We start from the raw sequence: 25,855 nt of genomic DNA, 5'->3' as shown, positions 1-25,855 counted from the left end.
ATTTTTAATTTTGAGTAGATGTACTGTCCTGTTGGCCCACTACACAGCAATGCATGTGCCCAGGCTATGGCACATAGGGTTACGGTACATGGGGTATGAGGATGTCCTCTGGGGTGTGTACAAGGCTTCAGAGGGATTTGGGGAGAGGGAGGTAGTGGGGATTCTTTTCTATTCTTTAACAGAGAAAGTTGGCAACCCCATGATATTGGGGCCCCCTTGGATTCTCTGGTGGTTAAGTAGGTGGCTCAACTCATGAGTACACAGTCTGCGGGTGGGGATGAAGGGCACAGCAAACACAGCCTTATCCCCAGTAGACTGGCCCTTTCATGAGCGTGATAGCCCACTGGGCAGCAAGCGGCTTGCAGCAGGTTTGTGATTGGTCTGGCTGGATTGTTCTGCCAGGGCTTTCACATCCATAGAGTGTTGTGGGGAAACCATGGTTCCAAAAGATTCTAATCTTTGTAGGTATAGACACATCACAGCATCTAAATGTCCTTTCCAAGGCCTTCATTACAACCCTACCAAGTACTCGTCTGCGGCATATTTCTTGACTGCTGGCTCCTTTACTGTTGATGGTCGATCCTAAAAGGCAGAAGCTATCCACCACTTCGATGTCTTCATTATTAATTCTGAGGCTGGTTGCTGTGCCTGTTGTCATTAGTTTAGTGTTCTTGACATTTAGTCATTGTCCCATTTTTTCACTATGCTCCTTGACTTTCATTACTAGGGCTTGCAGATCATCCGCATTCTCAGCTATCAGCATAGCACAGGTTATTGATGTTTCTTCCTCCATCTTTAAAACCATGCTTATCTTCTTCCAATCCAGTTTCTCTCACTTTATGTTCAGCATATAAGTTGAATAAATAAGGAGATAGTATACAGACTTGTCTTACTCCTTTGCCGATCTGGAACCAGTCTGTTTCACCATGTTCCGACTGGACTGTGGTTTCCTGCCATGTGTATACGTTTCTCATGCGAACTGTTCTGGGATGCCCATTTTCCTAAGGATATTCCACAACTTGACATGGTCGACACAATTGAAGGCTTTTCACTAGTCAATAAAGCACATATTGACTTCTTTTTGGTATTCTTTGGCTTTCTCAATTATCCAGCATGCACCGGCAATGATATCTCTTGTTCCTCACTCTTTTTTGAAACCAGCTTGAACATCCGGCATTTCCCTTTCCATGTAGGACTCTAATCTGCATTGGATGATCCTGAGCATTATTTTGCTAGCATGTGAAATTAAGGATATTGCACGATGATTTGTGCAATCTGTTAAGTCTCCTTTCTTTGGTATGGGTATGTAGACTGACCTCTTCCAATCTGTTGGCCACTGTGCTCTCCAAATCTGCTGGCATAGTTTGGTTAGAGCCTTGGCTGATTCTTCTTCTGTTGCCTGCCATATTTCTGTAGCTGTTCCATCAGTTCCTGTAGCCTTCCGACTTGGTAATGACCACAGTGCTGATCTAACTTTATCTTCCTGTACTAGAGGTTCTTGAAAGTAGGGAATATCTTCTATAGTATCTTGGATGTTGACGTCCCTGCCGTACAGATTTTCAGTATACTCCTTCCATCTCTGTTTGATCTTCTCTGAATCAGTTACTATCTGTCCTTTGGCATCCCTTAACATACCAATTCAAGGTTGGAACCTCGTTCTGAGTTCAGAGATCAGAGGCCTTGTTTTTCTGCGTCTATTTCCATCCTCAAGGTCTTTATAGTTGTCACTGCAGTACTGCTCCTAGTCTCTTCTAACAGCTTTCTGAAATTCCCTATTAAGTTCCTTCCTGAGGCTTTTATCTTTCTTGACTTTGGCTTCTCTCATCTTCTGGGCAATTTCCACTGTCTGTTCTTGTTGGGAATTCTCTGTGCTAAGAGAATCCCTTTTTCATTACAGCAGAGTGCACAGAGGCACAACACAGCGGAATTTACATAGGCATGCGTGTATGCTGAGAGTAAAGTAACTTTGAGCCAATTCATAGTTTTAAATCAATATATAAGGCATTTATTAAGGTACTCCATTCTAGATAGGAAAGTGAGGAGTTAGGATCTCTAATCTATCTATCTAGCTGGATGCAGATGGATTCTGCATCTTCTCTGCACACATGGCGCAGGGAGAGGAGCTTGCCATGTTGCAAGGTAGAAGGAACAGATAGGGAAGAAAGGGAGGAAGTTAATCCCCAAGAGTACCAATCTACATTTCAAAAGGGATAGTGTCAGAGCAGTAGAGAACGGATGACCAATGTCTTGACCCTCTAGCCCTTTGACTCACTAGTCTGTCCTCCACTGTCTGAGACAAGAGACAGCGCAAAGTCCTTAACTTCCAACAGTTCTGACATCCATTTTGCTTTCTTCTGTTTCTTGGTCTTTGGCAGTCTCTTTTCACATTCGTCCTTAACAACATCTTTGATTTCATTCCACAGTTCCTCTGGTTCCCTATAAATGAGGTTCAGAACTTCAAAGCAGTTCCTAATGTTCTCCTTGAAAATGGTGGGTACATTCTCAAGATCTTATCACGGAAACTGGATAGCTTTGTTTTTTCTGCTTTAGCTTGACTTGGAACTTGCACATGAGCGTGATGTGTTTCACAATCAGCCCTTGGCCATGTTTTTGCTGTTATAGCTGAGCTCTTCCATTTGATTTCTGTGTACTCCATCTGGTGATGTCCATGTGTATAGGTACTACTTTGGATGTTTGAAAAATGTGTAATGAAGAGATCATTGGATTGGCAGAAACTAATAAGTTGTTCTGCTTCATTTTTGTTTCCTTAGCCATACAGTCCAACTGTGTTTTCCTCCTTAACATTTCCAGCTTTGGCATTCCAAACTCCAATCACCAGCAGCGCATCTTGCTTGCATGCTATGTCGATTTCAGACTGAACTTGAGCATAAAACTCATCAACTTCCTCTTCTTCTGTATCAGTCATTGGAGCACAGATTTTGAAAACTGTCATGTTAAAGGGTTGTCCACGAAATCTAATTGATATTAGTCTGTCACTGACCACATTGTACCCAAATACTGTCATTGCCAATTTGCTATATCCTTCCTGATTATAAAATCAACACCATTCCTACTTTGTTTTTCGTGTCCTGAGTAGTAAATGGTATGATTTTCTGACTGCAAGTGTCCCATTCCAGTCCATTTTAATTTGCTGATGCCCAAGATATCAACCTGTAGACTATTCATTTCATCTTTCACTGTGTCACGCTTTCCCATATTCATGTGTCTTATGTTCCATGTTCCCATTGTAATTCTGTCTTTGCAGCTTCGGATTTTCTTCTCCTGCATGGCAATATCAGCTGTTAGACATCGAAAAGGCTTTAGCCTAACAACGTCATAAACACCATCGGTACTCCGAGAAATCCTCAGCTCTTTCTCAGTAGCATGTTGAGTACCATCTGACCTGAGCGGCCCATCATCTGGCACTACATTGACAATCATTCTATCTTGTCTGTCCATGTGGTTTTCTTGGTAAAATACAGAAGTGGCTTACCATATGAAATGATGTCATTGTCATTGTCACTAAAGTGACCATCCTTCCTATATCGCTCTTGTGCAATATAGGTGCCTGCTTGCTTTAACTGGGCAGCTGGGATGACCTTCATGCCATGGGTGACCCAATTGGGAGTATACCTCCCGGCATACTTCTCTCATCCCTCCCTGGAACACCCCCTCCCCACTGCCACGATGATAGCATAGCAGGACCTGGGGTGGGGGGGTGGGATGATGTACATGCATTTGTACATCACGCCCCCCCCTCCGATGTACATGCAAGCAGGACTTGTGGCGGGGGTGGGGCAGGAATGAGGTATGTGCATTCATTTAAAAAGTGTACCTGGGTACACAGACTTCAAATGTATGGTATGAATAGGGAGTGTTCTGCCATACCTGCGTTCAACATAACACGTTAATAACTACTTGTGTACAGATCTGTACCTGTGTGTACATTGTACACTTGTTGTATAAGTATTAAATATAATGTGTGAATGGGATTCATGTCCCAGAGGCTCCCCACATTCGAAATGGCTGACATCCAGCACAGTGTTACAGCACTGTGGGTCTGCTGTGCCCTTCAAAGGCAGCCTTGGGGCTGTGCAAATTGGATGGGCTTCCACAAATTGAGACAATGGAGAAATCTGTGGAAGTGCTTGTGCATTGAAAGGTACATCACCTCTGAAGCTTAGCATTATGGAGATATAACACTGCACTGAATGTCAGCCAACACAGATTATTACATTTGGCACTAGGATCCTGTCTCTTAAACTCTAAATGCTGCTAACTGCCAAATCCAATAAGTTCTCCAGATTTCAGTATATGGGGATAGGAATCTTACGGTGTTGCAAGATTAGTTTTTTCACTATCATGCTAGCCCTTAAGAGCCATATACCCTAGTATGCAATTATTTCCAACAGTGATGGTTCGTAGCTGATGATGAAGATGGAAGCAGGTATTTTGACCTGGACAAAATTCATCCTTTGTTCAGCATCCTTCCTGGTGATGTAATGATTGAACCATTCCATAGCATCTGTATTAGGGATCCAACAGGTTATATGCTTTTCTTTCAGCGATTACTACTTGTAAGGCCTAGTCAATAAAATCAGTCTGGAGTCCACTAGACACAGAATTCACTGCTGGATCAGTTGAACTCTCAAGTCAGTTGAAGATACTGAAATCATTTTCAGACATTTTCCATTGCAGTTGTTATATGCCTCTTCATTTCATTTAAGCCACCATTTTTCAAGTGAAGGTTCCAGCTTGTTATAGAGGAAGGAATATAGCATGTGCCAGAGATACAGAAGGTGCTATAAACTTCAGTCTTTAGACAGTAGTTGTTAAGACATTGAGTGCAGTGTGATGGACCATTATGTATTCTTGTTTCTTTTCTTTCATTATTGTCTATAGCCCAATCTGTTTTGCAGGGCAAAGAGGCACCTTTTACCATGGTGATTCTCTTTATTTAGCAGGGGGAGAGTAACTGGCCCTATCCACCCCCAGCACAGTACTTCCAGTGACTGTTGCTGGTGTGTGTCCTATGTGTCTTTTTAGAATGTGAGCCCTTTGGGGACAGGGAGCCATCTTATTTGTTTTATTTCTCTTTGTAAACCGCCCTGAGCCATTTTTGGAAGGGCGGTACAGAAATCAAATTATTATTATTATTATTAATAATAATATCACATCCCACACCATCGCCACATACAAGAAAATGCTAATGACAAGTCATGCATACATCTTGTACTATGATGCTGATGGTGCCTTTCCTTTTTTAAAAAAACTGAGCCAGTGGTGGGTTTAAGGAGAGGCAAAGTAGGTACTTGCCTACGGTGGCAAAATTTGAGGAGTGTCAAATTTTGCCTCCCCTCAAATGGTGGCTGTGGGGGGGGGGGCTTTTACCCTCCCCCAAAAGCACCGTTGGGCGGTGAGGGAGAGGTCCTTCTAGCTCCCCGTCCCACTGCACACCCCTATTTGAGGCCGTTTTGGACCGTTCTCCAGATGTGCAGAGAGAGGCCCATAACTGACTGCAGATGGGGGCGTGCAGTGGGAGGGAGGAGGGGAGTTGGAAGGAGCTCTGCCTTGCTGCCCCACAGTAGTGTTGCTTTAAAAGGTAGAAGGGGGATTTCCCCCTCGCTCCACCACCAACCTAACCACTGCAGCCACTGCCATCCCATCCCACTGCATAGCGGCCTTTTAAGGGGAAAGGGGGAACTTCCTCCTTACCCCCCGCCACCACCTATGTGCGACCTTCGCTGCCCCCATCCCGCCGCGCAGCAGCAGTTTTTAGAAGAAAAAAGGGGGGACTTTTGCCTTGCCATGGCGTTAGGGGCGCAAATCCTTGGCTGCCTACGGGCTGCAAAAGGCTGAATCCACCCCTGACTGTGAGACCACAAAAGTGTGCCTGGTCCAAGACAAAGGAGACATTATTGTGAACAGTGGAGTGAATTGTGTATTATAGGAGTAAATATGGGCTTGAGTATCATTTTGGAGATGACATAGATATATACGGGTATATAGAGGAAACTCTAGAACTGAAGAAAAGGAGGGCAATGTAGGGAAATTGGTTTCCATACAGCAGCTGGAAACACAAAGTAAAAATGGATTTTTTATGAAATTCAAATATGTTGGTTTTTACTTTTTCCAAGCATTTGCATACAAATTTAGAATGCTATTAGAATTCAAATATGTATTGAAGGGAAAGAACAATAATTCTTAAGGTCTCCTCTTTGTATAGCATGGTAACAATTTCTATTATACCATGGCAACAGATGAGAGTCAAAGTGAGGCTGTTTGTCTTGATAATGGCATGATTTGCTATAGGCAGCAATTTGAAGTATTCTGAGTGTGGGTGATAGAATAATCAGGCTAGGTATTGCTGACATTTTCAAAGTTTCTTGCTCTTGTGCCCCTTTGAGAACAATTGTTCTTAGGCAAATCAAATAATCAAATCTTAAAGCTTCTTAATCTCTATGTTCAGTCACTGTATACTTCTGATTGCTGAATGCTGGGGAGGAAACAGGAATCGTTCTCACCCTCTTGCCATGATTGAGTTTCTCTGGGATAACTTGCAGGTTGGTGGAGTCAGATTCCAATGGTAGATGGAATTTCAGTCTGATCTATCATGGCAACATTTATGTCTTGCTAAGCTGGGAATGCGTGAGCACAGATATTAAATATGGGTGTGTAGGGGGTGGGACTTAAGTGAAAACTAAGGCTATGATGGCATAGTATTCTGTTGCTGTATCTACAAAGTTGTGCTGATGTCATGGTCACAGCAGAGTTATATTTGAAGATATGCTAGTGGATTGGGGCTTCCACCAACTCCTATGCTGCTTAGACTGGGTGGGTTGGGTTTGTGTGTTTGTTTTTGCTTTCCTTTCATCAGTTCTTATTCTCTCTACATTTTTTATCTCCCAAACTCTACCTGTTCCTATTCATTTGTTTTCTGCTTCTCCATTGACTGCTGGCTCTCCTTCTTCTTTCAGCCACCTTGCCTCTGCCCCAGCTTCCAAACCACTTAGGACATCTTCTCATTCAGCATTTCAACCCTGTCCTTGGACCATGCATGCAATGTTTTTTCCAGCCAAACTGAACTTTCACTTCCCTCACAGATGCCAATATTTCTGCAGCAAAATTAAGCCCCAAGTTAGAATGTTCATGAATATTCCATAGCATCAAAGCAGGAGCAGTTCAGCCAATATAAATGTGGGCAGATATCTTTCAGGCAGTTGTTTGTTTGTTTTTTGCTTGTAGTGCTACACACAGAGGCTTTACCACCAAATATTACCTTAATGCATTACTGTGCCAAATAGAGTGCATGAAACAATCAGGGAGGTTTGGTCTGTATTTTACTTACATAAGCATTCAAGAGCATGAACGCAGTGAAAATTCATATTGACAAAACAGACATTGTTCAAAACTATAATAGCCATATATTTGCATTCTCCTTGAAGCAACACGGAAACTACCCTTGATGGGCCAATTTAGACTGGCAGAAGTTGTCTAACAAGACATTCCACTAGTTTGTTGTAACTAAAGAAAGATTTTATTTGTTTTAGCTGGCAAAGATACATTCTCCAGCATGACCTTGTATGGAAAAAAATTCGAAAGCAGACAATCCAGTTTTTCAACACCACACTGTAGCTCTCAGATGAAAAGTTAACTACATATCTTCTGCCCCTTCAGCAAGTCAATGTATCAGGGTAGACAAATGTCATGTGAATAGTCCACTGAGTTGCCCTTGAGAACCACAGTCCCCATATTATTTATTATTTATTTAAAATATTTATACCCCACCTCTTCAGTCCACTACTGCTTGGGGCGGCTCACAACAATAAGATAGATACAAGATACAATAAAAGTAATAAAATTAACTAAATTAAACAAAAATGTTGTCAGATTAAAAACCACAATCATTATTAGGTTCAAACTAAAGGTTATTTTAAAAGCTAAAAAGTAAAAAATAAAAAGCTAAAGAACCTGCCAGATATAACCAAAAAATCAAACATTAAAAAGCCTCCTTAAAAAGGGAGATTTTTTAAGCGAGGGAGCATGACAAAGCTCTACAGGGAGGGTGTTCCAAAGCCGAGGGACCACACCAAAAAGGCCCTGTCTCTAGTACCCGCCAACTGGATCTCTGTTAGTGGCGGGGCCATGAGCAGGTCCTGAGATGATGAGTGGAGGGCCCTGGCATACAGTATACTGAACAAACCTATTTCACACAATAGATTGAGTACCTTCAGGTTCTCAGATTAAGAAACCAAAGTGCAGAGGCACATCCAGCCCACATCATATATATTCACAGTGTGGAATTTGCTGGAGTGCGGCTCTCTCCTGTTGGGTAAAAATGATTCCTGAAGATAAGCTGCATCAATTCCCCACACCAGTGTGGCCCCTCCTGGGACAGTGGCATAAGGAAGAGTCTAGATCCCTCCAGGATGGTGTATGGTTTTTGTCATGGTAAACTGCCCAGAGACACAAATTTTGGGAGGTATAGAAATATTTTAAATAAAACAAACAAACAAACAAACAAATAAATATTCCTGCGTGACATGTGAAGCCTCACTGTCACAGATCCCACACTGCTACAAATGTATTGTGAATAGAAGCCCTTCCTCAGAATCACTGCTTAGTTTTGAAAAAAGCTTTTAAAAGCATAGGAAACTGCCTTATTTATTTATTTTTTCTTTTATATCCCACGTTTCCTCCAAGGAGCCCAGAAGAGTATATAAGGTTATGTTTGTCATCTCAACAAGCCTGTGAGGTAGGTTAGCCTGAGAAGTAAGTGACTGGCCCAGAGTGACCCAATGAGTTTCACTGCTGAATGGGGATTTGAACTGGGGTCTCTCCGGTCCTAGTCCAACATTCTAACCACTACCCTATGTTGGCCTTATACTGTCAGACCATTAGTCCATCTAGGTCAGTGTCATCTACACTGACTGGTAGCAGCTTCTCCAAGGATTCAGGCAGTAGTCATTCCCTGTCCTACTTGCAGATGTTGGGAGTTGAAACTGGGACCTTCTGTATATAACGCAGATGTTCTACTATTGAGCTATGGTCTCATACCCAAAGGTGGCATATGTGGGTTTACCATCCAGGCATTGACCACACCAAGGTCGCTGTATCATGTGTCCTTAGACCATGCTCTGGGACTCAGATAGCTTGGATAAATGCAGAGAGGCTTGCCTGACACCCTAAAAAGAGTGAGCTGGTTCCCATATCATGCAGAACCTTGGTTGAAACTTGGCTCCACATCATGAGCTTCAGGAGTGCATATTCCCTCCACATCTAAGTGGGTTTATATTAAGTTAGCCTAAATATCCAGATTTACGCATTATATACATACATCACAATGGCCATGTATTGAATGAGTAAATCAGGTATATGTCCAGAAATTTAACACAGAATTTTGACCACAATCTAACACAGAATTAGTTCAAGCCCTTTGAAATCAAGCATATCTAAAACCTGTCACACAATACGTTAAATGCATGTACAATCTGTCTACAGTGTACACACATACAGATCTGTACACATGCACAGTTATTCACATTTTATGTTCAATGCATTTACAATAGTATATTTCCTGTCTAGGTAGACAGATATTTTATTTCAGTCTTTGACCAGCTTAAAACACAATACAATGCGGGTAAAAAAACCTAGAATATAGCAAAACACCTTTAAATTACTAAAATTAAAATATTAGCTTACTAGGATTATACAGCGAAAAAAAGATAGTTGGAATTTGACATTCCCTCCTGCCAGACTCTACATGCCATGGTGCAAAATTAAGCAACATTAAAGGTAATTGCTGACCTCTGAAAGCAGGAGGGAGACATAAAATTCATCAGTTTGTCCTGGCAAATTCAATAGACACTTTGTGTCTATACCCTGCATTTCCGAGGGCCTGTACACTCACTGAACACATGTACATGCATTTGCACAAAAACATGTGCATGTATAGTGCATCTGTACGCACATGCACAATTTAATATCCAAATAGGGCCTAATTCTGTTCTGGATTGTGACTAAGGAATGTATACAAAGCTAGACATGAAATAATTTTACACATTCCTGCCTGTATTCTTTATGTGCACTTTTCCTTGGGTGCCACATTCTAAGCCGAGTCTATCATCTGTTATTTGGAAATGTTTTTCGTTAGAGCACACAACCAAGTTATATGGGTTAGGTGATCAATTGTGTAATGACTCTCCAATAATCCAAGTAGATGTAAATAGAAAATTGTAACCTCCTTGTACAAATGGTGTAGTGGGCAGTTTATAAACAAAATGTGCATTTGGGGAAACAGTTCATAGGAGGAGATCAGCAAATAATTAAAGAAGCCCTGAATAAATCATGTATTGTTTGTTTGCAAAATTGCAACTGCACAAAGAGAAAGCCCTGTGTGTGTACAGAACACACTGAAATATTCTTGGGGCTTCTAGGGAGCTTTTACTAGAGCATCTGGACACCTTACAATAAATGCAAAACAAATATTAATTACAGAGGTGTCCGTCGGGATGGCTCAGTGCACTCTAACTGCCTTTATTTGTCTCACAAAGGACCGACATACTGACACACTAGTTAATTGAATGTTTGATTGAACAAGGGAGCTTTACACCATACCCTGCTGGTATGCCAGAGCACCAACGTATGAGAGAGTCCGCAGGACTGAAATGTTTAATTGCACCACTGAGATCATAAGTACCCTTGCTACTTGTAAGGAGACAATATGCAGTTGCGTAGGTTGAGTCTGCGAAGGTCGCACATAGGTGGTGGCAGGGGGTAAAGAGGAAGTTCCCCCTTTTCCTTTAAAACACTGCTGTGCGGCAGGATGGGATGGGATGGCAGTGGCTGCAGCTGTTGTGGGGGTGAGGTGAGGGGAAAGTTACCCCTTTTACCATTCAGAAGCAACACCACTGAGGGGCAGCAAGGCAGAGGTCCTTCTAACTCCTCTCCTCCCTCCCACTGCACGCCCCCATTCTGCAGTCCGTTATGGGCCTTTCTCTGCATGTCTGGAGAACGGTCCAAAATGGCCTCAAATAGGGGTGTGCAGTGGGAGAGAGGAGGGGAGCTAGAAGGACCTCTCCCTCGTCGCCCATTGGTGTTTTTTGGGAGGGTAAAAGCCACCCCCACCGCCACATTTGCTGCCCCCCTTTCTGCTGCCATGCAGCGGTTTTTAGAAGAAAAGGGGGGGGGGGCAGAGAAGGGCGGCAACATTTGCCACTCCTCAAATCTTGCCACCCTAGGCAAGTGCCTACTTTGCCTCTCCTTAAATCCACCACTACAAGTTCCCTCCCTGGCATCTCCAAGATAGGGCTGAGAAAGACTGCTGCCTGCAACCTTGGATAAGCCACTGCCAGTCTGTGTAGGCAATACTTAGCTAGATGGACCAATGGTCTGACTCGGTATATAGCAGCTGCTTATGTCCCTATGTTCTTAACGGAGTTCATTGGGGGAAGGCTCTATCTTGCCATTTCAAGCCTAAAGCCCTCCCCACATATGTGGGGGAACCTCAGGCTCAATAATTCTTCTGTTCCCCTCAGGTGCAAACAGCACCTTCTCAAAAGCCAACAGCAGAACATTTCCATAGAATAAGGGGTAAAGAGGGAGCAGCTTGTTTTTTTCTCCTAGAAGAGCAGTGCATGGTGTGAACAAGTCTTCAGGGTATGTAAGCAAGTTGCTTTGGGCATGATCTGCTAGCTACTGATAATGGCACAACGTCTCAAAAGCATTTCACACTATCTTCTTCCCAGCCATCATGGAAAACTGACTGCTGCAGCATTTCCCTTTCTTTTCTCTCTTGAATATGCATCATTACACCTGTGTGCCTATTCCCAATAGATCCCTTGCTAATTAGTTTTAGCAGAAGCTACATGTGACTGCTTCATCCACCATTCCTTCTCAAAGTTCCCTTCACCCTTTTGGGCAGAAATGATTGGGGTGCATCTAGTAAAGCATGATCCAGCAATATTTTTTTAATGAAAAAATAAAATCCCAACCCTACAAATTCAGCAAAAGGAAATATCTGCATACAGGGAAAGTACAGAGTTTAGTTCTGGAGCAGCAAGGAAGAAAGATTGCATTAAATGAAATGTGATCAATGAAGGCTCTGAGCCCTCCATCGCAGCCTAAACAGAAGCAAGGGGGTGTAGGGGGAGCCTCCAGATAGGGCAGCATTGACCTGGGGTCTCCAGGATTTGGCATCCTGGTGACTATTGCAAGCATTCCTGAAGGTGTTAACGGCTTGATATAGTGAAAAGTGTTAGAAGAAATGGGGAGGGTGGAGTGGAATCTCCAACCATCACTTCAGTCAGAGTTATGAATTTGAATATGACAAGTACTTATATACTGCTTTTCAACAAAAGTTTCCAAGGGGGAGAGATAGATAGATAGATAGATAGATAGATAGATAGATAGATAGATAGATAGATAGATAATGGCTTCCTGTACTGAAAAAGAGTTGGCAGGGAGCAGCTTGAAATTCCTACCGCGCTCCAACTCCCCTCTCTCACTGGAACCAGTTTCTGCCTGCCCAGTCAGCTGTCAGCTCTGCTTTGGGCAGTACCTGGATTCATCCTAGATGCAGAGCAGCAGAGAAGAAGGAAGTTGCACTGCCCCAAGTCCAGCCAGTTACTAGGATACAATCCAGTTATCTTTTGCGGTTTGTTTGGACATTTGTCCCAAGGGGGATCCGGTAGAGATTGTGGTGGGAGTCAGAAAGGAAAAGGGAGGGAAAGGAGAAGGAGAAAATGGAGTTGTTGCTGAACAAACCTTTAATTAAACCCACATAAGATTTCCTTGTGTGTATGAGGGAAGCAGCTATAAAACATGTTTGGAAGGAGGGTGGACAGACAGGCAGGCAGTGGGAGAGAGAGAGGCTGGAAGAGGACTAGTGAGAGAGGCTGGAAGAGGACTAGGGGGAGGGCTTGAAGCTCAGTGGCAGAACATCTGATGTGCATTCAGAAGGTCCCAGATTCAGTCCTCACCTCTCCAGGTAGGGCTGGGAGAGCAAACTTCCCTCTGAAACCCCAGGAAGCTGCTGCGGTTTTTTGTGTGTTTTAACCTAAGTGTAAAGATAGAATGACCTTTAATTCATTTCATATATTAACACTTATATTGCCTTTTAAGAAGCTGGCTATCTTCCCTGGTAAGGACAAGTTTAAACCTTCACACAAATTAAAAGTGACTACAATGTGGTTACCATGGCTACCATGAGGTACTACTGCACTCTCCCTCATGGAGACCTGAGGGTATGAGGGGTGGTTTTGATGATAAGGCTGGCTCAAAGTGAGTTACTTAAGAACAAGGCTTCAACCCACACTATAGTCTGGAGGCCATTACTGTAAATGCGTTCCATGGTGGAAGGAAATATTTTGTCTTGGCACTGCCATGGGACAAGCAATCCTGAGACAGAAGTCCAAATAGAAAGTTTTTTTTGTATACTGCCCTGGTCTGCTGAAACCCACATGTGTCAAGGAAGCTTAGCCTAGTGGCTCTTTTCAAAGAAGAAGACCCTCTTCCAAGGGGTGGAGCATGTTTGGGTGCAGAGTAGCAGTTGTGGGAAGGGGTGCCTAACCATTTCTCTGCTCCAACTGTCTTCCCTACCCTGTTTTTAGAACACCATAGGAAAAAGCCACTTGGGGAACAATCTGGAGATGGGAAAGGGTAAAGAGCCCTCCCCCTCCAATAGGAAGCAGCCTCCTCCCTTGAAAAGGTTGTCAGCTACTATTATACACATGTATCTACCATGTAGTTATTATTATTGTTATTATTATTTCTTGTTTACACAGTCAGACAGGGGTTATTGACTGGTTTGTTTTATCCAGACATCGAGTCCTTCCCAAGGACCTGGGATGCCAGAATTTTATTGTCAATTGTTATAGATATCGTCGCAGAATATAGGCTGTTCCCAGTAAAGCTGCTTTTTGTAATTGGCTGATGGTGATTTCTGTGGCCCCTATGGTGTTGAGGTGCTCTTCAAGGTCTATTATTATTATTATTATTATTATTATTAATTCAATTTCTATACCGCCCTTCCAAAAATGGCTCAGGGCGGTTTACAAAGAGAAATAAAACAAATAAGATGGCTCCCTGTCCCCGAAGGGCTCACATTCTAAAAAGAAACTTGAGACACACACCAGCAACAGTCACTGGAAGTACTGTGCTGGGGGTGGATAGGGCCAGTTACTTCCCCCCTGCTAAATAAAGAGAATCACCACGGTAAAAGGTGCCTCTTTGCCCAGTTAGCAGGGAGCCAGAGGAACGTACGTAAAAGGTAGGTCCCTGCCCCAAGGAGCTTCAAATCTTACTTTTTGGGGGAAGGGTGGAAGACAACAGAAGAAGGGGAAGGTATGGGCAAAGGTAATAAAGAAGGAGCAGAAATGACTCTCCTAATGTTCATTGGATGCAAGGAGAGTAGCTTCAGAAAAGAGCTAAAAGTCTTTGATGTAGCTGTGGTTGAAACCTAAGGGATGAAACCAAAGATTTCAAGAAGGGATTGATAGAAGAGATAAATGTGTACTGTGAAGCAGTTTAAGCATCACAGATAGCAAGGAAGAAGGAGTGGAGTCTTTTGAAAGCAGGAAACTCTTCAGAATTTCAGAAGATCACAGTGGTACCACTGGAGGAATAAGGCTATGATACTGGAAAGGTGGGCCTTGGCAGGCTTCAAAGGTGAGGAGAAATGGCCAAAAACCAGGGCTGGGACAGGAATGCCTCCCTTATCTGGGACTGCATGTGAAGCCGAAGAGGGCAGACACAGTGTCCTCTTTGCTCCTGGGGCAGAACAGCTAGCTAGCAAGCCACCTGTCTTTTGGAGCAGCGTGGGATTTAAATGGGAATGGAAAGTGGGTTTTTCCTCCCTTAGGGATGTGCACAGCCATTGCTACCAGATTGGTAACAGGGAAGATTTTGTATTGGGTGCTAATGAAGCTTGCTGTGCTTCTATACATGGAGGATTATAATTTTATTTATTTATTTATTTAAAAATATTTCTATGCCGCCCCAAACCTGCTTCTCATATGATGAAGCATGGTGGTGCATGATGCTGGGTGTTATCAGAATGAGTTCTACTACAACAAGAGGGATCTCTGACAGTCAGAAATCCTTGTTGTTGGGTAACTCTGCCCTGCAAATTCACCTTGGTTGTTGTAGGATGCTGTCAGAATTCCAGAATGCCTGTTGGACTTTCCCCCCATTCTCCCAGGCAGGGAAGTGATGCATCTTTCTTTCTCAGCTCCTCATCACTACCATCTCCCACAAGATCAGAGAACGTTCCTCTGTCACATGGTGATGGCAGAGCACGGGCTTTGACCAGCTGGAGCCAGTCACAAAATGGCAGTTTAGGAGACAGAACAACACAGCTGCTTGTGGGGCACAGAAAATACTCTGTTCATAAGGTGGTTGCATGAGCCTTGTATACCTGATACTCAATGCATTCCTGTAGTTTATTTTCACCTAGGTAGCTGTCTTATACCAAATCTGGTATAAATCCATCTAGCTCATATCAGAGGAAGAGCATCTGTTTTGCATGCAGAACACCCCCGGATCAATCACTGGCAGCTTCAGGTCGGACTGAAGCTTGCAAGTCAGTATTGCACTGACTGAGGCTTCCCAGGGCTTCAAACAGCCCTAGCTGGAGATGCCAGCGATTGATTCTGGGGTGTTTTGCATGCAAAGAAGATACTTTCCCACTGATCTACAGTCCTTATTGCTAACAAGCACTGTCAGAATTGTTTATTGAAGGACAGTTCATGCAATTTCATTTGCATTACAAGGACCTGTGAATACACCAAATATTGGACACCGATGGGATTCTTGATCCCATGACAACCCAGATACTCTCATATCTATATGAACTCTGCTGTGTCTAATCCCTGAAAAGTCCATTTTCTGCTTTTACCATAGCCTCTGGCCATACCACCCTAAACACACCTGATCTTGCTAGATCTTGGAAGATTTGACCACATGGAGCTGCTTTATCAGAACATTGACTCACCTAGCTCAGAACTGGACACATCCTGACTAATGAAGCATGCATACAGGAGAAGAAGCACAGAGACATTTGCTGTTCTCCAGAAGAAAGTAGGATGGGAACCTACTTGGGAGGGTGATTTCTCTGATCTCACCTTCCCTCTGAAGCTTTTTGTGACACACACACACCCCTCCCCCCCCAAATGTCCCTGAGGGCTCTGTAACCCTCAGGATCATTTGCAGTGGCAGTAATTGAATGTTTCAAAGGGAAGGAGATAGAGATGAAAATCATCCCCCAGAGCATGAGAGCAGCCACACTGCTTTACTCTGAAACACAGCAAATGCATACACGCTTCCTTAATCAGAATGTTGGTCACTGCCTATGCTGACTGGCAGGGACTTTCCAAGACAAGTGACAACAACAAACTGCTTCCCTCCACACACATACACTCTCAGTTAAACTGTATGCTTCTTGAGACAGAGACCTGTCTTTTGCATCTGTTGCAAAGAAATAAATAATCACATGCCATTCCGTGAAGACTGGCGTTATTCAAACAGCATTTAATGCACCCAGCACCAGATAAATGGCTGTTCATAAGAAGAAAACATTATGGTTACATGCATAAACACTCAGAAAAAATATTGTATTTTAATTATCCTCATATGCTAGCCGTTTTATTTATGCAAATCTCTCTGTTCATTGGACACTGCAAAAGAAAGATGACTGTACAAGGTTTATTTATTTAAAAAGAAGCAATCAGTTTTTTAATTGAGCTAATAATTCTCAGTGTAAGTATGCCAATTACTGACCCAAAGCTGCTGTTCCTAAAAGTAAGGAAATTAACCTTTAAGGTGACAGCTTCTCAGAGCACTTCTATGGATTTAAAACAACAATGTGAAAAGTGACAGTGGGGAGCCCATTAGGCATTCAGTTGGTGTTAAGTAGCATTCTTTGCTGGGTTTTTGGAAATTGGGTGCCAGTCAATTCTGGCTGAACATAAATGGAACAGTACATTTTGGACAGGGTGGCAAAAATGAATAATAGTTATCCCTTAACATTCACCAAATGTAAAACATTTCTTCTGAATGTGCCCCCATGTGGAAAATAGTAGAAAAATAATGGGCCAAGCTCCTCTCAGCCTGGAGCTAAGAGGCCACCACCCGCTCAATTAACTGTAATTTTAAACTGTTTAATTTGTTTTTATCTCATGACATTGTTCTAACTTTTTATTCTGTGAAATTTTTTAAACTGTTTTTACTCTGTTTTATGTTTGTTGTGTTCTAAATTTTGTACACTGCCTAGTGATGCACATATAAGGCATTGGTATATAATAAATATGATAAACAAACACATTAATAAATACAATCTGCCAATATGTTCATACAAACCAATAGTTAAACTAAAATGCTGAACTGAAATACAGTTTGGGGAGGTTTAAGGGGCACCTTTCAGGGGTGAGAGATAACACTAAATTAAACCTCACTGGGGCACTTTCCAGACTAGTGGCTGAAACAGCAGCAAAATGCCTCCATTCAGGCAAGTCGAATTCGGAACGTAAAAAGCAGGGGGAGTAGTCTTCCATCAACTAACAACCCGGGAGAAAAAGTAACCTTTTCATGCCGGATGTACGACATCCTTGCTCTATATCGCAGCAACTGAATTTGCAACAGGGCATTGGAAATGTGAATGGCACCCTGCTGTCCGTGTAGGTACTGTGGTGTCACAACACAGGAAGTGTGGAAGCACACTTCCGAGATACGTCCTGACCTCGTTGTAGGGTCTAGTCTGGAAAGTGCCTGGGAGACTTACCAGAGCTTAGTGGCAGCAGTCATGGTGAGTCTTCTCTTTTTTCCTTTAACCACTTTACACCATGCCTCAGAGAGTGGAGCAGGAGTAGCAGCACTTGATGTTCTGATAGGCTTCTCCAATGGCTTGCTCTTGACAGCTCTCCCTTTTTTACGCATAATTCACCAGGGAATTGTGCTACATTACAGCATAACCCAGCATATTTTGGGTTTAAAAACTGTCACACACACACACACACACACACACCCCTGGACACACAGGGTTGTGTGTGTGCCATTTTCTACAGTATGCACTGGGAAATATATAGCATAATTCCTTGGAGCACTCCTGAGTTTTGTTTTTTTGCGGGGGTGGTGGTGGTTAAAGATGGGTAAGAGCCAGTTACTGGGGAAAGCAACAACACTTCAAACACTGCTACCACTGCCACCCACAACCAAGTTTCCTGTTTTTTAAATATGAGGCACAGGCTACTGCCTGCAGAGGAAGGAGTTTTGTTTGTTTTGTTTTAAAAAGAGAACATATACTGCCACCATCACAAAACTGATGAGCCCCTCCACCCCAGCATTTTCATAGAATTTCAAGCTCCCGCATGAATGGGAACATGAAACTTCCAAAACTGCTGGTCGGAAGATTGAATGGCTGGATGCTCTTCCATATCGATCTATCGATCTATCTATCTATCTATCTATCTATATTAAGGTGGACAAGTAGATGTTTGGGGAAGAGTCTCAGTGTTCTCCCCACTATGCTAGCTTTGTATTTACAGTGAAATGTATCATGAAGAAGCATTTAGAGCGGGCTTTTCTCCACATGCTGACATTGAGAGAGGATAAATGGTTGTGCACGCAGGACAGGGCCTTCTCTTTTGTTGCCCCCACGCTCTGGAATGTTCCCCCAGTGAGTGCCCGCCACTTGACATCTGTGACTGTTTAAAAAAAACAACTGAATATCTTTGTATTTGTTCAGGCTTTTACCCCCTTAAGGGCTGCCAGGTTTTGGTGTGTTATAGTTTTATAGTTTGAAATGTTTTTTAATGTGATTTCTTTTGGAGCTTTATTGTATTTTAATGTTTATAAACCAGCTTGGGATGTCTTATGAAAGGTGGTATAGAACTGAACAATAAATATATAAATTTAGACATGTCACACACAGAGACAAGGAGGTCATTCTCACAACCTATCCTGGTTGGACAGTGCTAGCCTGGGTAGAGCTGATCATGAGAACTACTAGGATCACTCCTGATCCTGTCACTCCTCTGTCAGGTCGCCCAGGTTTGAAACCTAGGCTAAAAATTAGGTAGGAAGATACACACATGCTTCCTACCTCACCCCTGGTCATCTGGGTGAGTGAGCTGCTGGCAATTCCTTTTGGGCTGCTGGCAGCCATCTTGCCCATAGACATCAGTGGAAAGAGTGGCCTGGAAGCCAAATATATCCCAGTGCACCACGCTGCTTGTCTGGTGCATTGTGGGGTATCTGGTAGTCCAGCTGCCTTTCCCACACCTCTCGCTTATTGTGCTATTCACCACACCACCACTCATATGGGCTCATGGCAAGGTGGAGCCCATGAGCGGCAAGGATTGTGTGGGGAGAGATAGGTAGGATTCTGCCTTCTCCCCAGCCCCAGCGCTCATGTGAACAACCTTACAGAGTTTGAGGTGGTATCCTTGAGGAACAGATTTATTACCTCATTTCCTGTTTACATGAAGTAGGTGATAGATTGTTTGTTTGTTTGTTTAACATATTCTTATACCACCCAAAACTTAAATTTCTTGGCAGTTTACAACAAGATAAAAAAGTAAATCATTAATTAAAAACAAAAACAAGAAATTTAAAAACAAGTAATTTAAAACACAATTTAAAATTTTAAAACAATATTCTAAAAACAACATTAAAACATTATAGATAGATGTATCAGGGGCGTAGCAAGGTTGGAGTGGGCCCAGAGACAAGATTTTAAAATGCCCACCACCACTGAAGCTCAGCTCATGAAGTAAAGAAATCTTAAATGAGGCTGAATAGTGGTAACAAAAAGCATAGTAAAATTTAGAATTTATATAAAACCTATGTGCCACAATAGAACATCATTCTATTTTTATTTTTTTTTTAAGATTTTGTAAATTGTGGACATCATTTAATGGTACTAGAGAAAGACATGCTGTTCTGGTAGCTCCAGGTCTTAACACTCATATCAATTTCGAAGGATGAATACAACTGAAGGAAGCCCGGGCGGGTGCGCAGCTGGGGGAGTCAGTCATGTGACTTGCCTCTGAGGGGGCCCCCCAAGGCAGTGGGCCCCCAGACAACTGTCTCCCCTCGCCCTATTATAGTTACGCCCTGAGATGTATAATGGCCCAAAGTTATTCTTTTCTTCAGATTTTAACAAGAGCCTAAGAAAGACTTTTCACTTCCAGCCTTCCATCCTCCTTACTCATCTGGCTGCTGCAGCTGCTGGGGAAAACACTGATTGGAACATAGGTTTCTCTTCCCTTCCTCTCCTTCTCCTCCCTCCCCTCTCTGGCATCTGAAATGATATTATGGGGGAAATAGTGACCTTAGAATGGATGTCAATGCCCTGGGAAATGCTTCAGATTTCTGCACCTACCATAACCATGTTTTGTGCACCCGGGGGAAAGAGGATGGTGGGGGCAAGAGACCCTGACCTCCCTGCCATCAAACAGTGAGACTGAAGCAGCAGCAACCACTAGGTAAGGTGGGGCTGATACAGCTGCATAGAAACTAGAAAGCTTCTGGGTGCTGCAGACTTATGGACGATCTTGCTCAGTATTATCTACCCTAACAGGCAGCAGCTCTCCAGGATTTCAGAGAGGACCCCTCCCTCCCACCCCAAAGTCTTGAGAGAAAAACAATATTTTTTTCCAAGGATGTGCAGTGTCATTGCTGGTGCCAATCCAAATCAAACTTGGGAGAGTTTGCCCATGGCTAGTGCAACGCATAGAGTCCACCGCTAAGGTTCAGTGTCCAGTCTTTTGAAGGCAAAGGATCAGGCATCAGGATTCCTCTCCTGGCACTGTCCCACAGCAAGCCACATAGTGCTTGTAGTCAAACATGACTCCCTTTTGATCACTGGGGTGAGGAAGGGGCAAAGGGACAGGGAACCACTTTTGCTTGCTCTTTCTCTTTGTTTTACATGTCCAAGATCATCTGGAAAGATTTATAATTTTAGGGAAAGCCACCATCTTTAGATCAGATTTACTTTAGGCACATGATTGGGGATACTGTGTTTGCTGTTTATTCAGGATACAGCAGCTAGATTAGGCCCTCATAGATTGGGCAAACAGCCATGAGGGGTCCAACTGGGACAGTGACTAGGGCAGAGGATTAAGCCTTCCTCCCACACAACAGGCCTGGTTCTTAAGGGATCTGATCTATCTACTGTTTATTGAATAAAAACAACCATGTGACACCACCCCCCACTAATGCTTAAAGTATTGTCTAGTTTGACCTCCTCTCTCTCATGATGAAGATTTCTTGAATGTAATATTCTTTGTGGAATCAGTGGCTGGAATCCAGAGCAACACCCTGCAGACACACCAAGAAGACACATCTGTGCTGTGAGAAGCTTTCTTAGCTACACAGTATCCAGCATGCCAATTTGCGCTGCCTATAGAATTACCTTGTGTCACAAAAAAATATGTTCCTGAGGGCTATGTGACCTTCTGGGACATATTTTGGGGTAACACAGGGCACTTCTGGAGGTAGCAGAATGGTGAAATTTGCTCCTCCATGCTGTGCGCATGGAAGCAGTGGAAAAATATTCCACAGTGCAGATGCATCTTCCCAGTGCATATGTGGGGCTTTGTTCTGGATTTTGTTGGTTCTATTATAGAACCAACAGTCAGTATTTTGTTGGTTCAATCATACACTTCTGAATTCGTTCAGGAACACCTGTGCAAGCAAGTAAGAGAGAAAATCTCAGTGAATTAGCCCCCTTCATTTTCTGATGGACAGTGGAGTTGCTGATGAGCAAAGTGCTGTGGTACTATTTCCTTTCTGCCTAGCTGGTGGATTGCTTTGCTGCTGATAGCTTAATATTTATCACCCAAGGTCGCTAACATAAAGCGTTGGTAGGTTTCATCTCACTAGGCTAGGCTGTTCTCTTTTACTGTGTTGATTTAATCTCTGATCTTGCATCACACATAAAACATCATCAGTGACAGTTTTCCATCTAAAAAGCAAATGAACACACATCACCACAGGAAGAAATGCACAGACGCACACAATTCCCCTGATGAAGTTAGTGCTTAACTGTATAAAAATCCTAATGACAAAAGGTATGTGTGAAAAGCCATCCTAGTCTCCAGCCCCTTCATGAAGCCTAAATAATAGGTTATATGTAGCACAAGGCAAGTAAAAGGAGATTACTGTAAAGGCTACTGGATCTTTTGCCAAGAGTTGAATTCATCCATAATAAGAACGTACCAGAAATACAAAACGTCTAGTCCAGAAACTGTTACGTATTTGGAAAACTACACTTCTGCCTCCCCACAGCCTCTTTTTAGTGGGCTCACTCTCATGTCCTTCCTTCCCAGCATAGCAACATAGGAAGCTGCCTTACACCAAGACAGACCATTGGTCCATCTTGCTCAGTATTGACTGGCAGTGGCTCTCCCAGGTTCCAGGCAGGATTCTCTCCCAGCCCTACCTGGAGATTCCAGGGAATGAACCTGGGGATCTTCTGCATGCAAAGCAGATGCTCTGCCACTAAGCTATGGCCCCAGACAGCAGACAGTACTCACATGTGGTCACCCATCCAAATGCAAACCAGGGCAGTCCCTGCTTAGCAAAAGGGACAATTCACGCTTGCTGCCACAAGACCAGAACAATCATATGCTCAGCACCTTCTATAATTCTGCTGCCAAGACAAATGTCCACTCTCTCAAAAAGCACTAATAAAAATGGCATCATCAGATCTATGGTCAGATCTCCCACTGCTTTTTTAAACATTCAATAGAGGTTGTGGTGTAGTGTAGCAAATCTGACTGGGACCATGGGGGAGACGGGTTTAACCCTTCCCCCCCTGCACCATTTGCTTGATGAAAATCATTCCCCCACCCCACTTGACCTGCAAGGGAAACCATACAGATGCTTATGGGGTATTGCAACTGGGGAGATGATTTTCACAGGGAAAGCACAATGAGGGAAAGGGTTAACCACCCTCCTGCAGTGCCATTGTCCTCACTGAACTGGGGGTATGACTGCTATAGAAAAAAATAGCATGGACCTCCCTATGGCACATGTACAGTATTTAGGCCCTAACAAACAGTCAGGCCATTGTAGATTAACTTGGAGTGGATAGAATTTCTAATCATGATTTTCTCTTTTCTTTCTTCCTTTCATCCTTTCTGCCTGCCTTCCTTTCTTCCTTTCAGCCTGCCTTTCTGCCTGCCTTTCTGCCTTCTTATAGGGAAAGATGATGAATCTCATTGACAAATTTAGTGTACATGGGGAGCAAGTTGTATTTATATTATGACCTTCACAGGAAAACATTCCATTTGCTTTTGTTTTGTTATTTTCAGGAGATGATCTACCTATTGTAAAGTGCCGATTAGTTAGACATTCAAATCAATAAATAATTAAGTCATCTTTACTTTAGGATTCATTCATATAATGTGCAGCTTGGTCTACCTCGGAATGTCAGCTTTGAATTTGTTTTTGTTTTTTAAATATATATAACTCAGCAGAGAATATGGCTACTAAACAATGACTGCTGCTAAAAGAAGCCAAATGGGGGAGAAACAAAATAATCAGCCTTTTCAGTGCACTCTTTCTATAGAACTGTTGTAGAAATGTTTCTGAACAAAAATAAGAGAGCAGCATTAAAGATGACTAGGAGTATGAGTCACAAGAAGCATTTGTTCCATGTAATTCGGAAAGATGGCATTATCCTTGTTTGTTTTGGGGTTGTTGTTTTTTAACCGGATCAGCTCTAGGCTCCAAAACACTGTTGGCATTAACAGAAACCTTAGAGCTTGCAAAAGCGAAAAAGTTAGAACTGATAATCTGACCACCAGCAGCTTCCAGTGTAATGATATTGCTGCAAGGGACATACAGCACAAGAAGCTCATGCTTCCTGTCCCCTTGCATCTCTCTGCCGTCAGAAATAACATCTCCCTGTTCTAACCAAGGTCCTAATGCAGAGATTTGGTTACAGCTCCTGAGGACTGGTGGGGCAATATAAAAATTCAGCTTTGCATGAAGCTGAAACAATGGGAAGTATGAATAAAGCGACAGGAAGCCTGAGGAATTTGATCTTCCTTTCCTTTACTGTTGCTGTTCATTTGCAAGATTTCACATATGCTCATCATCACATTTCAAGTGGCAACAGAGCCAGACTATCCAAGGTAAATTCCCAACAAAAGGTCAGGTATGAAGAAGAATGACAGAGCAAATGTTGATTAGGAAAATAAACAGATGTAGCACTGCATTTTTCATGAAAGTATAGGTTTTCAAGGACAAGAAAAGAGGAGAGGATCAAAAGTCTTGCAAAATGTGTTAACTTCAGAGTAAAGCAACTTGTAGGCTACTTTTCGGACATAATGGCAAACCAACAGACTCACAGTTGCCTCCATTTTCCCCACCGTGCTTCTAGACGATCCCGATCTGCAGTCTGGAAGTCTGCAAGTGGGGGAAGAACTAGCTGCATGGGCTTCCTCCTTTGCATGAAAGAAAGCTGCAATAGACAATCAAGAAGAAGTTTCCTACCCTTAACTCTGGTTTCTGCAAGCTCCACATGGCTTGGAGGACATGTCCACAGAATTTGGATGACGCGATGCCAGTTTTGGACCTGAGGTTTCAGTGGCAAAACTCAATGCTGACCAAAGGCTAAAATTCACGTTTGGAGTAAAAACTGACCCATGGATCAGGGACAAAACCACAGGTTCATGCATTCAGATGACCACAATCTTGAACCTCTGGCATGGTTGCCTCCACTTTGGCCTTATGTCTGAAGGTGACCATATTGTCAACATATCTGACCAGACTCTAACTGCAGTTGAACACTGTAGCTGAAAGGAACAAGAGAGCATTTTAGAACCATGAATCACGTTCAAGGACAAGAGGCAAATTCCATTAATGCCCTGATTCATATTTGCATCACCTTTGATTTTTTTTTAACTAGTTGAACTTTGTATGGATTGATTATAGACATTGATTAAGCAGACATCAGGAAGGTTAAGCAAACATCAAGCTTTGCTATCACAGCCAGTTTCATTTCATAATTTTTGCATATTTTGAATTGCAAAAAAATTGTCAATCACTGCAAAGAAACTTAGAAAATGTTTCTAAGAAACTTAAGCCAAAGTTAACTACTTTTAATTTCCACTGATTTCAATGAGACACATTTAAATATGTGTTTAACACTCACACTATTAGACATACATTGATTAATGTGGGCTTAAGCATGTCTTTAGGAGGTTCCCTTGCAGTAATAGCTTTGTTCTGCATTCTTTGTCATCATTTTTGAGTTGTCTGATGAAACCAAGAGCACTTTATTTTTATGACATTTATATATCTCCAAATCATAAACTCTAAAGGCAGTTTACGCCCACACAGAACAATTAAGAACAATTACAACATCTGCCAAAAGCCTGGTTAAAAAAATGTCTTTGAAGGCCTTCTTAAAAACTTCTAGAGATGTTAGACACATGCTTCCAGTCGGAAGCATGTTCCAGAGCTCAGTGGAGCAGGCCCAACTCTGAGTTATTGCACAAACTCTGGTAACAACTGCAGGTGGACTGGAACTCCCAAGGGATATGGATAATGACATGGCCCTTACAGATCCAGGGTATGTCTACATCACTGACATGCCCCTGGTAAATGGGGGCACGGATTAATGCAGAGTCAGCGGAGGCATCTGCCTACAGCAGCAAAATTTGAGGAGTGGCTGCAGTAGCTCCAGGGAGTGGGAGCAAAGGGAAAGTTCCCCCTTTTACTTTGATTTAAAAAAAAAACTGCTGCTGCGTTGTTGCATGGAGGGAGGGGCGGCTGGACAAGGGGAAAGTTCTCCCTTTTGCCCCTAAAGATTTCTGGTGCTGGGATGAGGCATGGCAGTGGTGGCTGG

At 42.9% G+C, this 25,855-nt stretch overlaps 1 long non-coding RNA gene across 2 annotated transcripts in view; it reads right to left on the bottom strand.

Annotated features, from left to right (window-relative positions):
• The window catches only part of LOC128340423 (uncharacterized), a 110,690-nt gene that overhangs the window by 32,068 nt on the left and 52,767 nt on the right, over positions 1 to 25,855 (bottom strand). Inside the window, exon 2 of one of the 2 annotated variants that reach the window (XR_008313704.1) lies at positions 24,354 to 24,466. The exons of the other annotated variant lie outside the window; for it this stretch is intronic. This is a non-coding gene — a long non-coding RNA (uncharacterized LOC128340423). The remainder of the gene's footprint in view (positions 1 to 24,353; positions 24,467 to 25,855) is intronic. 2 annotated transcript variants of the gene reach the window in all.

Source organism: Hemicordylus capensis, chromosome 1 (genome assembly GCF_027244095.1).
Source record: "Hemicordylus capensis ecotype Gifberg chromosome 1, rHemCap1.1.pri, whole genome shotgun sequence".
Lineage (NCBI taxonomy): Eukaryota > Metazoa > Chordata > Lepidosauria > Squamata > Cordylidae > Hemicordylus > Hemicordylus capensis.
The sequence above is the reverse complement of the archived record's forward strand: the minus strand, read 5'-3'. Positions and strand labels throughout refer to the sequence as shown.